The sequence below is a fragment of the Loxodonta africana genome, chromosome 4 (assembly GCF_030014295.1).
Source record: "Loxodonta africana isolate mLoxAfr1 chromosome 4, mLoxAfr1.hap2, whole genome shotgun sequence".
Lineage (NCBI taxonomy): Eukaryota > Metazoa > Chordata > Mammalia > Proboscidea > Elephantidae > Loxodonta > Loxodonta africana.
Window position 1 is genome coordinate 173,122,427 of NC_087345.1, and position 17,846 is coordinate 173,140,272.

The following is a 17,846-nucleotide window of genomic DNA, read 5'->3' on the forward strand; positions in this document are numbered from 1 at the left end:
GTGATCCCTGTCAGAGTAGTCAGTGGTGGTAGCCAGGCACCATCTCGTTGTACTAGACTGTCTGGTGGAGGCCGTGGTAGATATGGTTCATTAGTCCTTTGGACTAATCTTTCCCTTGTATCTTTAGTTTTCTTCATTCTTCCTTACTCCCGAAGGAGTAGGACCAGTGGAGTATCCTAGATGGCCGCTCACAGGCTTTTAAGACCACAGACACTACTCACCAAAGTAGAATGTAGAACACATTCTTTATAAACCATGTTATGCCAATTGAGCTAGATATTCCCTGAAATCATGGTCCCCACAGCCCTCAGCCCAGCAATTTGGTCCCTCAGGGAATTTGGATGTGTCTATGAAAAAAAAAAAAAAATTTTTTTTTTTTTTTTTTTTTATGGCGCTACCATGACCTTGCCTTGTACATGCTGTGCTGGCTTCCCCAGTACTCTCTTGCCCTTCACCAAAGTTTCCACTTACCTATTAAGTGTTTTTCCATCCGCACCCCTCCCCTCTCTTGTAATCATCAAAGATTGTTTCTTTTTGTATGTAAACCTTTTCATGAGTTTTTACAGTAGTAGTCTCATACAATATTTTTCTTTTTGTGATTGACTTACTTCACTCAAGATAATGTTCTTCAGATTCATCCATGTTATGCAATGCTTCACAGATTCATCGCTGTTCTTTATCGCTGAGTAATACTCCATTGTGTGTATGCACCACAGTTTATCCATTCATCTGTTGACAGGCATCTAGGTTGTTTCCATGTTTTTGCTACTGTGAATAATGCTGCAATAAACATGGGTGTACATACATCTGTCCGTGTGATGACTCTTAACTTCTCTAGGATATATTCCTAGGAGTGGGACTGCTGGATCATATGGTATTTCTATTTCTAGTTTTCTAAGGAAGCACCAATTGTTTTCCAAAATCTTGTATCATTTTGCATTCCCACCAGCAGTGCCTAAGAGTTACTATCTCCCTACAGCCTCTCCATTTGTTATTTCCTGTTTTATGGATTCATGCCAGTAATACCAGGGTGAGACACTTATCTCATTACGGTTTTGATTTGCATTTCTCTAATGGCTAGAGATCGTGAGCATTTCCTCATGTGTCTCTTGGCCACTTCAATGTCTTCTTTGCTGAAGTGTCTGTTCATTTCCTTTGCCCATTTTTTGATTGGATTATTTGTCTTTTTGTTGTAAAGCTGTTGGATTTTCTTGTAGATTTTAGAGATTAGACCTTTGTCTGATTTGCAATAGCCAAAATTTTTTTCCCAGTCTGTAGGTTCTCTTTTTCCTCTTTTGGTGAAGTCTTTGATGAGCGTAAGTATTTAATTTTTATAAGATCCCAGTTATCTAGCTTATCTTCTGGAGCTTGTGTGTTGTTTGTTATGGTTTGCATCTAGTTAATGTCATGTATTAGGGCCTCTAGTGTTGATTCTATTTTTTCTTTTATGAACTTCATGGTTTTGGGCTTTATATTTAAGTCTTTGATCCATTTGAGTTAGTTTTTGTATACAGTGTGAGGTAATGGGTCCTGTTTCATTTTTTTGCAGATAGACATTTCATTTTGCCAGCACCATTTGTTAAAAAGACTGTTTTTTCCCCATTTGATGGACTTTGGGCCCTTGTCAAAGATCAGGTGACCATAACGGGATGGATTTACATCTGGCTCTCAATTCTGTTCCATTGGTCAACGTATCTGTCGTTGTACCAATACCAGGCTGTTTTGACTACTGTAGCTGTATAGTAGGCTCTGAGGTAAGCTAGGGGGCAAGCATATTCTATGAAAGGAGTTTATATATATGATTCCTTCTGCCTGGAATTGCACTGACCCTTTAGTTAAGGGATTCATGCTACCTAACTGCTCCAAAGCCAACTGTTTTTTAAGTTCTGTAGGCCCACATAATCATGACCAGAGGTTTCAAGGAGAAGAGCAGAACAAGAAGTATTTAGCTTTGACTTCTCAGCAGATGTAAAACAATCTCTTTGCCCTCTTTTAAAGACAGGCCCATATCCAAAGGCCCATATTCAAAAGTTGTAAGGTTTCCCACTTGGTCTTCTTTCTATTATGACTTTTTAGTTCCACATCTTCTGCTTCACTGTTTCTCCTTTTCCTCATTCCCTGCTTCTTCTTGGCATTGCTAATTTTATTTTCCAGACCTTCATTATCTGATCCTTCAGAGTTTCTGTATTTATCAAGATCTGAGAGTATGATCAGATCAAATTCTTCATCACCGCTCCAATCCAAAAAGGCTTCTTCTTCATCTTTGGCCTTTGCTTTACTCTTACTGGTTTCTCTTCTGGCTTCCCTTTTTCCCATCTTCTCTTCATATGACTTGCCTTAATTTTTTTCCTGTACTATTTTTTGTCAAATTTGTCCTCTTCCTGAAGCCTTTTTCTTGTCACTGGATTTAGACAATCTTTATTATATAATGCATTTTCTTTAACGTCCAACTCAAACATACTTCACCACTGTACCTTAAAGAAATCAGCACCAGGGTCACCCTCATCCACTTCATCTCTGTTCATGAATTGTAAAAGAAACCTCTTTGATTTTTCTGTATCTCATCAGTATAATAGTAGCCCTGGTGATGGAAAGATTAAGAGCTCGGCTGCCAACCAAAAGCTCTTCAGTTCGAATCCACCAGCTGCTCCTTGGAAACCCTGTGGGTGCTTCTACTCTGTATTATACGGTCGTTATGAGTTGGAATTGACTCCACATGGGTTTTTTTTTTTTTTTTTTGGCATCAGTATAATAAGCAGATTGAGTTAGAGACCGCTTTGCTTTTACTGCTTTCTCTTCTATTTCCCCCTCATCTGCCTCTCCTCCTCCTCGTCATTACTAGCACCACAGGCTAGTCTGTACTCTTACTTTTCCCATCTTAGAGAAGGTTGGACTTTTTTTTTTTTTTTCACTGAAATAGGCTCTAAACTCTTCCACTTCATCACTGGTAAAGGAGGGAGCCCTAGGCTCATTAATAATTCTTCGATCAGTTTGTTTTACATTTTCTGAAGAAATCTTACCCATGGTGTCACAGCAAGCCCAAAAGACAGGGAATATTCAATTAGACATAACTTGTTCAAATTAAATACTTCTTTCTTCACCACGTATACTAACATATGTAAGGAACCTTTGAGCTCTTTCTTTCAAATGTTGATCTTGGGCTAAGAACGTTTCCAGTTTTCTCTGGATGTCCATAAATATTTCTGGGTTGATTCTGATTTTCTTCAAAGACACCTTCTTCTGGAGAAGTTGCTGCAGCATTATTTTTTCTTATGAGGGAAGCAAAATTAATAAAGCTTGGTCCACTTGGCAGCTCTACCTGCTGTGAATATACGTGTCGGCATTCTCTGGGCAATCAAACTGAAGAACCCAATGCATGGCCTGGAAACGCAGCCCCCTGGCTTCAGTATCAGTAGCAAAGAGCACTGCAGTGCAGTTCTCTTGCAGACAATCTTCCATGTTTCTCATCTGCTTTTGTCAACCATGGCGGTCAAAGGTAGAAATACCAGGCTGTAGCTGGTAGAAAATTCAGTTTAGATACTGAACTTCCTCACGACTGGAAAAAAAATACAATACTCTTTTTCAGATGGCTTCTCAAAAAAAAAAAAAAAAAAGACATTTATTTTTTGCTACAGCTCATAAAATACACAGTTTCATTCGAAACCGGCAGAGGTGCTATAGTTTACATTCTCACCCACCCAAACATAGTTTTTCAAACTCAAGCATTTGTGGTCTTTTACAGATTTTGTGTTGACTAGAAAAAAAAAAAGTTGATATTTAAGATTTTTATAATAGCATTCATGGTATCAGCAAAACTCATACCCCAAGAGTCTACTTGCTCCATTATGAGCTAATCCTGTTTCAGATCCTTTCCATCAATGAGACTGCTGAAAAGTCATGATTCTTTCCCACTTTTTGAAGAACTTCAAAGGTCTGAGAGACAGGCCAGTTCTCACAGGTGGTATTATCAGAACCCACAGTCCATCTGTTAAGGGCCACTCTGGATGGTATTAGGCTTCTAGTACTGGAATAAGGAAAGTCAAAATCTTTCCAGATTCAATTTCGGCAGCTCCTAATTACATCTTTACTTTCAAAGCCAGTTAAAAAATGTGTCCTCTAGTGTTGTCTCAACAAAGGCTCAAATGAGTAATTTTTGAGTTCTTTTAAATTCAAAACTATTTACCTGTTGACTTATACATGAATAGAAAAATTTGTGCTACCTCTTCTTTTCTTAAAAATCTTGTAAGTATTCTTCGTTTTCTTGTATTAAATGAAATCTGAAGCCAAAATAATTTTTTTCCCTTAAAAATAATCGATTTGCCTGATCTCCAAAGGAATCTTCATCTCTGAAGTCCAGCAACTTTACTGGCCCCAGTACAAAGTATGCTCTTTTAGTATTTGAATTCAAGTTGTCTTTTATTTAAAAAAAAAAAAAAAATTTTTTTTTTTATTTCAGAAAATTTTAATGTGTAAAAATTGGCTCTATTTACACATAATTATACAATGATGGGTCTACAATTATACATATAATGGATCTATTCTGCCTGTCTTCCACAGCAGTCATCTTGAAATTGAGGTACATTTGAGACTACATGAAGACTTTCCAAGAGATATATGGGCATTTTTTTTTTTTTTTTTTATGTGGGGATAGAGCGTTTTAAGGCAATTAATTTCCAGATCACCAACTTTCATCCTTCCTAATGTTGACCGTTCTGGGAATATCCCTGTAGCTAAGATATCACATTGGCTTGGGTTTTCTACTCTTCACTCCCCGTCCCTTCACAATCACCCTTTTCTCATTTTACAAAAGAGATGCAACCTCTCACTAATCTTGTTTAATGCATTTCTCTGGGACGTAAAAATCATTGGGCTATCAAACAAACAATGTAAAACACTGGTATCTCTATATCCTATAATCAAAGAACTACGGTAAGCCTTTGTTCTCTCCCTGTCTTGTACATATTGTATTTAAAAGTGGGGGTATTTGGGTTCAAGTTAGTTGGTACAATCTACAATTCAAATGTATTTAGAATGAAGGGTAGCAAAACATTTTTACTTAGGGACCTTACCTTGTTAACATACTCTAATTATTGTTAAAGAAGCATCACTCCTGTGGGAGTCTTTAGTGGGCGCAAAGCAAAGAAACACTGAAGGCAGCAGCGCCTTGTTGTATCCAGGCAACACACATGGTAAGCCTCTGTACCTTATCTATTTATCTATCTTAGAATTAGAATGCTGCCATGTGATGGTTGTCATGGAGACGTATATTAACATATTTATTTGAGCTAAAAAATCAAGTTGGACTTTTAATGACCGAAGGAAATCTGATTTGGATAATAAGTTTGAAAATTTGGACTAACTTTGATAATTAGATTAAATGGCAATTTTTCCCTAAATTGAGTGAATTACATTTATACGGCAAGGTTTTGATAAAAATATATTTAAGGCATATGTTAAGACAAAAAGATTTCTTGAAAAATGTTGTACTGGCAAAGATATATTTAAGTTAATAATATTTCTAACAACGCTTTCTAAGTAAAAAATAAGTATATAGGGTTAAAGAGGGTATCTCTAAGTAAAAGAGTAATATACGTATAACAGTCATTTGATAACCCTAAGTCTTTTTGATAAAAGTCCCCAAATTGAGAAAGTTAATGGCTCTGATATCTGAGTAACAAATCTTTCTCCAAGTCAGGTGGTCTCTAATTTCTTTTTTAATACAAATGAAAGAATAATTGAGTTTTAGTAGAGAGGTCATTAAAATAACATTTTAATTTATAAATCACTTTATGATTTCTGGTATACAACTCAGTTGAAGGAGAAAACGGAATAAATGACACAGTTTCTGGCATACTGTAAACAATGATATTTTAAAAATAAAGGTGTTACATCATGCTTTTAAATGTTCACTTTTCTCATTTCTAAGCTCTCTGACCTCACTGTTTTTCCTGAGTCATCTCTTTTCTCTTGTACTCTTTCCAATTTTGTTTCCTTTCTTTGATAGTTTTGTTTTTTTCTTCAACTTCTCTCCTGAGTTCTGCCAGCTTGCTTCATCTATTGTCATACCACCTCCCTAAGTTCCTGTTTTTCTACTTAAGCTTCATAGAGACAATATCTTCATCAGGCTAATTAAAAAAAAAAAACAATGGCAAAATTTTTGGTTATAATTTTCATCTGTTCCTTTGCAATATTTCTGTTTAGTGTGGCTCATCTACTTATAATTTTGCTATTCTTTTTCTCATTTTTTTTTCTTATAGCATACTGGTATCAGTGCTTAGTTCCTTATTTATTACCCATCACTGAAGAAGCTGGGTTTTTCTGAACTAGCTGCGTACATGGGGCTGCTATAGAAAGAGAGAGGCCAAGGTAATATTTCAGGCTTATTTTTCAATGCCAGGCTCTCTTTTCTCTGCTTCTTCAGAGGTGTGGTAGATTGCAAAAGAAAGAGGAAAAAAAGCCACATATTCCTCTAGTCCTACACACATGTCCCTTTGCAATGTGACTTTGATGACACACCTATCAGGAGATGGAGTCTATTTCTTCAAGACTCTGTGAATGTGGCTTGCTTTATGACTTGCTTTGACAAACAGAATGTCATGGAAGTTATGTGTGAATTCTGACCATCGGCCTAAAAGGCCTCACAACTTTACTCTCATCCTTTTGGAATCCTGAAACCGCCATGAGAAGAACCCTGGGATAGCCTCCTTGAGGATCAGAGATCTTGTAGAGAAAAAGGTTGTTCAGCTGACACTCAGCACCAACCATCAGATATGTGAGTCAACCCATATTTGACCATTCAGTCTCAGGTGAGCTGTCAGATGACTGCAGTCTCGTGAGTGACCTCAAGTGAGGGGTGACAAAAGATTCACCCATGTTTAGCCCAAACTGCTGACCCTCCAGATCATGAGCAAATAAAATGATTGTCGTTTTTAAGCTACTAACACTTCCCTGGTGGCATAATGGTTAAGTGCTACGGCTGCCAACCAAAGAGTCAGCAGTTTGAATCCACCAGGCGCTCCTTGGAAACTCTATGGGGCAGTTCTACTCTGTCCTGTAGGGTTGCTATGAGTTGGAATCGACTCGACGGCACTGGGTTTGGTTTTTTTGGTTTAACATTTCTAGTGGTTTGTTACAAGCAATAGATAACTGAGACATGAGGCAAACTGCTTCCTGTAAATATGGCTTGTTTTTTTATGCAGCTCCACCTCCTCTACTTCTCTGAATCCAACTGGGTCAGAGGAGCTTCTGCCCTCAGCATAGCTCACTCTAGTTTCACTCACTCTTTCAAATAAGGGAAAGCTTTTGTACCTGAGGGTGTACCTCTTACATTGAGGGAGTGAATTTTCCTGGTACTGATGTCCTGCTGCCTCTGGGCCCTCTTGTCCCTGATATCTCTCTCCTTACTTCTTTCCTCTTGCTCCTACACAGCTCTGCCCAGTATCACCATATCACCTAATTTAACAGCCCTTAGACACATTTTGAAATTTTTAGATTATTATTAACTCCTAATTTCACTGAAAATAGAGTTCGTAGTTCTTTGTTTTTTTTTTTTTAATTCTCCTTTTGCTTTTGGATGATTTCCCAGAGAGGAGGGGTAAACAGGATTTACACTGTTAAGTTCATAGTAGAAGTCTTTCCAGTTTCTGCTGAACTAGTTCTTAACTGTAGTACATGTAAATTTATTAATCTTTCGCTTCATAAGTTGTATTTCCTCATTTAGTCTAAAATTTCCTCTCATTCTCTTAAGGTCATAAAGCTATTCCATTCTAATTTTGTAATGTATAATTAAATTTAATTATAATTTATAATTTAACTGTTTACCATTTTGTATGTGGTGTGAGGTAGGGGTCTAATTTTATTCTCTTTCATATGGACAACTATTGGCCCAACACTATATACTGCAAAATCCATACTTTCCCCCAAATGATCCATACTTGTTTTGTCATAAATTAAGTTTCCATATATAGATGAATAGGCTTCTGGATTTTCTATTCTTTCTATTGGCCAATTTGTTTATCCTTGTACCACACACTGGCTTAATTCCTATTGTTTTATATTAAGTCATGATATGTGGCAAGGTAAGTACTTCCACCTTGTTCTTCAGGAGTGTCTGTAATTTTTGGACCACTGGTCTTCCACCTAAGAATTATTAAGTCTCACCAAAACAGATTTGGTTGTAAGTTCATTGAACCTATGGATCAATTAAGAAAAAGTGAACATTTCTGTAACACTAAATCTTACAATCCATGAATATGGTGCTTCTTTCCATTAATGCATCATATTTAATGTCTTTCAATAAGATTTTATAACTTTTCCATAAAGGTTTTAGACATTATTTGTTAGACTTATTCAAAGGTTATTAATTTTGTGTTGCTATTATAGATTATCTCTTTAAAAACTGGAAACCCTGGTGGTGTAGTGGTTAAGTGCTATGGCTGCTAACCAAAGGGTCAGCAGTTCAAATCTGCCAGGCGCTCCTTGGAAACTCTATGGGGGCAGTTCTACTCTGTCCTATAGGGTTGCTATGAGTCGGAATCGACTCAACGGCACTGAGTTTGGTTTTTTGGTTTTATTTAAAAATTACATTTTCTATAGTAACTTTTTTTTTTATAGTAACTTTACAGTGTAAAAATCTGGCAGACAGCACCTTAACCAACTGATCAAGACTAACATCACCAGTACTAAGTCATGCTGATATCATACACCCCCCGACAGGATGTTATACAATCATAAGAAAACATCAGACAAACCCAAAAATCTACAAAATACCTGATCATTGCTGTTCAAAAATGTCAAGTCCCTGAAAGACAAGGGAAGACCAAAACACTCTCACAAATTGGAACAGACTAAAGGTATGTAGCTACTGAATGCAATGTGGTATCATGGACTGGATTCTGAGACAGAAAAAGAACATCAATAGAAAAACTGAGAAAATCTGAATAAAACCTATAGTTAACATTATTGCACCAATGCTAATTTCTTAGTTTTAATAAATATTCCACAGCTATGTAGGGTGTTCATTATTTCAAAATAAAAGGTTTTTAAAAACTACTTTTTCTGGGTTTTGTTGTTCTTTTATGGGATGCAAATGGCTTTCCTATATTGATTCTGTACCTAACAAAACTAAGTGCTCTCATTATTTCTACGAATTTAGCTGTAGAGTTTTGGGTGTTTTCTATATAGATAATTATATCATTTGCCAATAATAACAGGTATTTTCTTCTTTTACATTCCTACACCTTTTCTTTTAGTTTTTTCCTTTCCTGTCTTACTCTGATAGTAACTCTGGTATAATATTGAATAGAAATGATAATATTAGACATCTTGGTCTGTGAAGAGTTAAATTATACCTAATGATGCTCTGAACTGGTATTAACTTCATCAAAATAATAGGAAAAATAAGTTCAAAGCTTTTGCTTCAAACATTTCTATCATACAGATAGCATTACCTTTTTTTTTTTTAGTTTCAAATACTAAAATATTTATCCAAAAAGCTGAGTCCCTGGGTGGTGATGCAAATGGTTAATGTTCTCAGGTGCTAAGCAAAGCGTTGGAGGTTTGGGTTCACCCAGAGGCACCTCAAAAGAAAAGGCTGGCGATCTACTTCCAATATGTTGGCCACTGAAAATCTTATGGAGCATAATTCTACTCTGATACACATGGGGTCACTGTAAGTAGGATCTGAGCCCTCCTCCCTTGCATTCAAATGCAGCTGTATGAGTAGTTCTTCCCAGTAGAACGTTAGTGAACATGACTCAAAGTAAATTCCAAGGTTGGGGCCTTTCAGAGCAGGTGAGGCTTCCTCATGCTCTTTCCCCAGCTGCTAGAGGACTAAAAGACTCAGGTTAGGAAGGGTACCCACTGATCTGGAACACCCTCAATGTGCTGTTTCATTATCAATACATACACTTTATTGGGTTTAAGCTATTACATCTTGGGGTTTATTCATTATAGCAGTTAGCTTTACCTAACACACAAAAAATGGTATCTTTAAGTGGGGTTCATGCTGAGAAAAAATATAAAACATATAGCAATTGCTTAAGAGACAGCAGTAGATGAAGAAGCCAAGTAAAGGATAGAAAGATAGTTATGTCATGCATCACAGAACACTTACTAAAAATATTGGTTGCCAAAACTAAACCATGATGATACAAGTAAAAAAGTGGTTGTCTCTTGAGGAGCAAAGTACAGAATTAGCTAGAAAGGGACATCCATTTGGAGTGATGAAAAGGTTCTATTTCTGATTTTGGGTGTTGGTTACACAAGTGTATACAACTGTTGAAACCCATCAAACTGAACACTTAAGAGTTGTGCATTTAATATATGTAACTTATACCTCAATTAAAATGCCTGAGATAACTTGGAAAGCAGAACAAGTGCCTATTAAGCCCACAGCTATAGGGAGAAGAGTTGGAAAACAGAATAGTAGAATAACAGAGGATTACTTGCTGCATTTATCGAGGATTTCCAAGATATAAATGAACACAGGGAAGAACCGACAGGTTTGAGAGCAGAAACAAAAGGGTATAGGAAATTCAGAAATTCGGGACCTCCCAGAGTCCTTCTGGATTTCACACAGTTAGAGATAAGACTGAAAAAGGCTTTGAGCATCAAAGACCCATTGTGTTTTCTCAGGTAAACAGAGGGACCCAACCTTGCTGCAGATCAGGTTAAATATGTTAACTTTATCAGATGGACATAAAAAAGCCCCCAATAAGCTGAGAGACAGGAGAGTAGGGGTAAAGAAGAAAAATACATCAGGCTTGGGACTTTTTGGTGTACTTACCATATAATTTATCGTCCAAACTGGGATAGTTTTGAGAGTGAAAAGGCAAAACCAAACCTGTTGCTGTCAAGTCAATTTCAACTCATGGCAACCCTATACCACAGAGCAGAACTGCCCCACAGGATTTCCAAGGAGCGGCTGGTGGATTCTAACTGCTGGCCTTTTGGTTAGCAGCCAAACACTTAACCACTGGGACATCAGGGCTTCGAAAATGAAAAAGGGCATTATTACTCACTAAAAGCTAGGATAAAACGTGTATAAGGGACAGACTCATATATTTCTGCCAGACTGGGAGTGTGTGTGGGACATGTAGTCACTGTATTACTAGCACATGGAATTAACTGCAAGATTGATCAGAAGTCAACTAAGTTTTTGACAGAATTAATAACACTGTCAAAAAAAAAACTGGCTAAAAACCTTTGGAGTTTGAGCCATAAAACAATGCTGAAGGCCTCAAAATTGCATGGGAAAAAAGTAGAGAACAAAGGATAAAGAGTCTCCAAAGGGAGGACATATCCCCCAATGTCCACATAAGTGTGGCCTTGAAGTAAAATGGGCAAGGAAGAACCTTCCAGAAGGCAGAGTCAGGTTCTGGAGAACAATAAATAAAGGAGTTCCTTCTAGAGAAAAGGATCAGAATCTAATCAAAAGACATCCTCCACCCAAGGTAAGTGCTTCTTGCCATCCCATGCTTTTTGTCACTGTCAGTATTCTGGATCCTAGATGTTCCCTTGGCTTTAGGAGATTAAACACAAAACTTGTAATTTGCTAATTGAGCCTACTGCAATAAATTATGGACACTGCACATAATGTGATGATGGTGAGAATAAATTGGAAGAGTCTTTTCCAAAGACCACTGAACTGACTGCCAGGTGGCCATGATTCTCCTCCAACCTTTGCTATTAACTGTGTGACCCTGGATAAATCATGATTTCTCAGGACTTCAGATCCTTCATTTATAAAAAGGAATAAGAGGATGCCTTCCAGTTCTAATATTTTAATTTAAAATTCCTGACCTTGCTGAGTCAAAAGAAAATGACAAAATCCTCTATAAAATGTCACTACCTAGAGAATCCATAATAGACTGGTTGGTTCGTTGATCTGATTTTTATAGCAAAAGCAACTCAGCAAAATTCTAAAAAGTTACATTGGCAAGAAAAACTCTGGCACTTTCATTTCTTGACTTTTCTATACTAGTTTGGTCTCATTATAGTACATTAAGGAATAAAATAATATGTAATTTTTTTTTTAAGTGGGATAAAGACGCTTGCCTTCCATTTCATTAAAAAAAAATTTAGGCTTTAGAAATTAATCCAAAAAGAAGGGCAACATCAACTGACCTAAACTAAAATACTTTTGTGATATTTACAGGCTATTATATGGAATGTTGTAAAAATAATTTGGAGAAGGCTTTTTATCTAAAAATATCGTAATAAAATATTTAATTATTTATATAGTCACTGAATCCTAAAAACATTATTTTTCAAATAATTAAAATGTGAAAACCATGCCTGCTAAATTTCGCCTTTTGATGTTCAGGACTCTGCCTTTCTCATTGATAGAAAAAAATAATATTCTATATTTATACTTGTTACTCATAATTATCCAGCTTTATACACCTAAGAACCACAAATTAAAAGAAACCAGGATCCAAACTTTGTCACTTTGAATCACTGTGTGTTGGGACAAAGAAAAAATGGTAAACCCTTTGCAAGCCCTGCTATCACATACCCTAGAATAAACAGAGAATTTCTATGTTGGTCAACTTTACTGACTGTCCACTGACTGCATAACTATGGACTAGATGTTGGACTACCATACAAAAGAAGAAATATAAACTGCACGTTACTTTGAAAAAAGATCACTCTTAAGTGTTTGTGGAGCGAATGAATGAGTGAAAAAATGAGTAACCGGAACACCCACTGCCATCACCCTCGAGTCAATTCTGACTCATAGTGACCCTACAGGACAGAGTAGAACTGCCCCACAGGGTTTCCAAGGAGTGCCTGGTGGATTCGAACTGCTGGCCTTCTCGTTAGCGGCTGTAGCACTGTACCACTATGCCACCAGGGTTTCCAACCAGAACAAGCAACATGAAAATACCCCAAATCCCTGAAACACAGATTTGCAGGTCTACCTCAGATTACTGAACAGCTTAAATAAATTTAATAACCGAAAATTTAAATGTACCAAAGGTAACTGATTGTTTAAAGATATTTTATAGTGACTCTCTGATAAAGAAATAAGATGTTAATGATAAAAATCATCCCTTAAGAGAATACTTCACAAACTAAGATGTTTCCACATCAGTATTGATGTAGAAGTCTCTTTATTTGTTCTATTCAAAACATTTGTATATGATAACTTCTTTTTCCTCTCTGGAAACTTTAAGGCTCATCTCTTCCATCTGTTCTAGGAAAACATCTTGTATTGTTTCTTTGATAATTTTCTCTGGTATTAGTCAGCTATTGGGCAACCTGGATTATGTCTTCTTTATTTATTCATTTATTTATTTTCTCCTCTATTTTCTCTGTGTGTGTGTGTGTTTTCTTCCATTTTCTCGGAGACTTCCTCTCATTTAACTTTCAACCCCTCTAGTAACTTTATTGTAGCCAAAGATATTTTTAATTTTTATGAGTTAGTTCTTGTTCTTAAAGTTTCCTTTTTTCACAGAACATTCTTTCTTCAAAGATGGAAAATCATCTCATTTTTTCAAAGATAATAATTGCAGTTTCTTTTTTAAGATTCCTATTGCTATCTCAAACTTAAAAAAGAAACTGTACTTATTAAGTTTCCTATATCTGTCTCCACAGCTGTCAGTTTGCCATACTGTGGTAGTTTGTGTGTTGCTGTAATGCTGGAAGCTTTGCCACAGGTACTCAAATATCATGGTAGACAGGTTTCAGTGGAGCGTGCAGACTAAGACAGACGAAGAAGGACCTGGTAGTCTACCTCTTAAAAAAATTAGCCAGTGAAAACGTTATGAATAGTAGTGGAACACTGTCTGATATAGTGCCAGAAAATGACCCCCTTGGGTTGGAAGGCAGTCTAAATAAGACTAGGGAAGCGCTGCTTCCTCAAAGCAGAGTTGACCTTAATGATGTGGATGGAGTCAAGCTTTCTGGACCTTCATCTGCTGATGTGGCACCAGTCAAAATGAGAAGAAACAGCTGCAAACATCCATTAATAATTGGAACATGGAATGGAGCAAGTATGAATCTAGAAAAATTGGAAATTGTCCAAATGAAATGCATCACATAAACATCAATATCCTAGGTATTAGTGGGCTAAAGTGGACTCGTATTGGCCACTTTGAATTGGATAATCACATGGTCTACTATCCCAAATTGAAGAGGAACAGCATTGCATTCATAGTCAAAATGAACATTTCAAGATCTATTCTGAAGTACAATACTGCCAGTGATGGGATAATATCCATATGTCTACAAGAAAGGCCAGATAATACAACTATCATTCAAATTTATGAATCAACCACTAAGGCCAAAGATAAAGAAATTGAAGATTTTTACCAACATCTGCTTTCTGAAATTGATCAAACATGTGATCAAGATGTATTGTTAATTACTGGTGATTGGAATTTGAAAGCTGGAAACAAAGAACGATCAGTAGTTGGAAAATACAGCCATGGTGACAGAAACAACACTGGAGACTGCATGATAGAACTCTGCAAGACCAACAACTTCTTCAATGCAAATACCGTTTTCATCAACATAAATGGTGACTACACATGTGAGCCTCGCCAGGTGGAATTCACAGGATCAAATTGACTACATCTGTGGAAAGAGAGGATGGAAAAGCTCAATATTATCAGTCAGAACAAGGCCAGGGGCTGACTGTGGAACAGACCATCAATTCTTCATACGCAAGTTCAAGTTGAAGCTGGGGAAAATCAGAACAAGTCCATGAGAGCCAAAGTTCAACCTTGAGTATATCCCACCTGAATTTAGAGACCATCTCAGGAATAGATTTGACACACCGAATCAGACAAGCTGTGGAATGACATCCAGGGCATTATACAAGAAGAAAGCAAGAGGTCATTAAAAAGACAGGAAAGAAAGAAAAGACCAAAATGGATATCAGAAGAGACTCTGAAAGTTGCTGTTGAACATACAATAGCTAAAGCAAACAGAAGAAATGATGAAGTAAAAGAGCTGAACAAAAGATTTCAAAGGGTGGCTCAAGAAGACAAAATAAAGTATTGTAATGACATGTACAAAGATCTGGAGTCAGAAAGCCAAAAGAGAAGAACACCCTTGGCATTTCTCAAGTTGAAAGAACTAAACAAAAAATTCAAGCCTCCAGTTGCAATTCTGAAGGATTCTATGGGCAAAATACTGAACAATGCAGGAAGCTTCAAAAGAAGATGGAAGGGAAAGGGCCACACACACCAGAGACTCCATCAGCCTGAGGCCAGAAGAACTAGATGGTGCCCAGCTGCCACAAATGACCACCCCGACAGGGAACACAACAGAGAGTCCCTGATGGAGAAGGAGAAAAGTGGGTTACAGAACTCAAATTCTAGTAAAAAGACCAGACTTGATGGTTTGACTGAGACTGGAGGGACCCCAGAAGACATGGCCCCAGGACTCTCTGTTAGCCCAGAACTAAAACCATTCCTGAAGCCAACTCTTCAGACAAAGATTAGATTGGGCTATAAGGCATAAAATGACACTGGTGAAGACTGTGCTCCTTGGCTCAAGTACATATATGAGACTAAATGGGCACCTCCTGTCTGGAGGTAAGATGAGAAGGCAGGAGGCAACAGGAGCTGGTGGAATGGACATGGAAGATACCGGGTGGAGAGGAGGGATGTGCTGTCACATTGTAGGGAGAGCAACTAGGGTCACATAACAATGTGTGTATAAGTTTTTGTATGAGAAACTGACTTGAATTGTAAACCTTCACTTAAAGCACAATTAAAAACATATATATATATATGGAAGGAATAAACGGAGTCACTGTATCAAAAAGAATTGGTTAACCTTCAGGAGGTAGCATAAGATCAAGACCCGACCGTACTGAAGGAAGAAGTCGAAGCTGCTCTGAAGGCACTGGAAAAAAACAAGGCTCCAGGGACTGAGGGAACACTAGTTGAGATGATTTAACAAATGGATGCAGCGCTGGTAGTGCTCCCTTGTTTATGCCAAAAAGCTTGGAAGACAGCTACCTGGTCAACTGACTGAAAGAGATCGATATTTACACCTATTCCAAGAAAGGTGATCCAACCGAATGCAGAAATTACCGAAAAATATCATTAATATCACACGCAAGTAAAATTTTGGTAAAGATCATTCCGAAGGACTGCAGCAGTACATCAACAGGGAACTGCCAAAAATTCAAGCTGGATTCAGAAGAGGGCGAGGAATGAGGGATAACATTGCTGATGTCAGATGGATCCTGGCTGAAAACAGAGAATACAAGAAAGATGTTTACCTATGTTTTATTGATTATGCTAAGACATTCGACTGTGCGGATCATAATAAATTATGGATAACACTGCAAAGAATGGGAACTCCAGAATACTTAATTGTACTCATGAGGAATCTGTACTTCTATCAAGAGGCAGTCGTTCGAACAGAAAAAGGGGATACTGTGTGGTTTAAAGTCAGGACAGGTATGTATCAGGGGTGTATCTTTTCACCATACTTATTCATCTGTATGCTGAGGAAATAATCCAGGAAGCTGGACTAGAACGGGGCATCATGATTGGAGGAAGACTCATTAACAACCTGCGTTATGCAGATGACACAACCTTGCTTGCTGAAAGTGAAGAGAATTTGAAGCACTTACTGATGAAAATTGAAGACTACAGCCTTCAGTATGGATTACACCTCAACATAAAGAAAACAAAAATCATCACAACTGGACCAATAAGCAACATCATGATAAACAGAGAAAAGATCGAAGTTGTGAAGGATTTCATTTTACTTGGACCCACAATCAACGCCCATGAAAGTAGCAGTCAAGAAATCAAAGGACTCATTGCATTGTGCAAATCTGCTGCAAAAGACTTCTTTAAAGTGTTAAAAAGCAAAGATGTCACTTTAAGGACTAAGGTGCACCTGACCCACTCCATGGTGTTTTCAATTGTCTCATATGCATGAGAAAGCTGAACAATGAATAAGGAAGATGGAAGAATTGACACTTTTAAATTATGGTGCTGGTAAAGAATATTGAATGTACCATGGACTGCCAAAAGAATGAACAAATTTATCTTGGAAGAAGTACAGCCAGAATACTCCTTAGAAGCTAGGATTCATCTCACATACTTTGCACATGTTATCAGGAGGAACCAGCCCCTGGAGAAGAACATCATGCTTGGTAGAGGCCAATGAAAAAGGGGAAGGCCCTCAAGGAAATGGATTGACACCGTGGCTGCAGCAATGGGCTCAAACATAATAAGGATTATGAGGATGGTGCAGGACTAGGCAGTGTTTCGTTCTATTGTACGCAGGGTCCCTATGAGTTGGAACCGACTTGGCGGCACCTGACAACAACAATTGTTGTCTCTATTGTTTTTGTTTCAGTTTTTTAACTAGAGTTTGCTCTACATTGGAGGCATGCCCAAATATCTGGTGATCCTTGGCTGACTTCCACTTTAAGTGTAAAATTATTACAAAGGAAGGTGGAAGCTCGATCTGTGGGGTTGAGGCTTGCTGAGTGGTGAGCTTCACTGAAGGGCAACTGGGCAGCAAGCTGGCTTTTTCTGTGGGGAAACTACTATAATCTTTCCCTGAGACCATTCGGTTTCTCTACAGAAGAATCCTCCAATGTCCCACTTGGGACCTAAAAGTTTGGCTCCTGGTGTCCTTAACAGGGCAGACTTTTACTTAATCCCTACTCTCCACAGTTTCAGTGTACTCAGGTCTAGATTCTCTCTTGTTTCAGCTTCTCCAGAGAAGAAATTTCTCACCACCTGGGATATGGGGAAGGTTTGCTGGAGAAAGGTTAGGACTTTTCAGTTGATTGTCTGTTTTTAGCTCCATGGCTCACCTACTCCTTCAGCCTATTCCATTACCTCTAATCAAAGAACCAAAGG

At 37.6% G+C, this 17,846-nt stretch overlaps 1 protein-coding gene across 41 annotated transcripts in view; it reads right to left on the reverse strand.

Moving 5' to 3' along the window:
- Positions 1-17,846, reverse strand: part of ZNF438 (zinc finger protein 438) — a 223,164-nt gene that overhangs the window by 93,287 nt on the left and 112,031 nt on the right. For 2 of the 41 annotated variants that reach the window (XM_064285025.1, XM_064285019.1), the window contains one exon: positions 609-3,556. The exons of 37 other annotated variants lie outside the window; for them this stretch is intronic. The gene's annotated coding sequence lies outside the window, so the exon portion shown is untranslated. Of the gene's footprint in view, positions 1-608; positions 3,557-8,769; positions 8,801-17,846 lie in introns of all 41 variants that reach the window. 2 more of the 41 variants (XM_064285023.1, XM_064285018.1) reach the window with 1 other exon arrangement.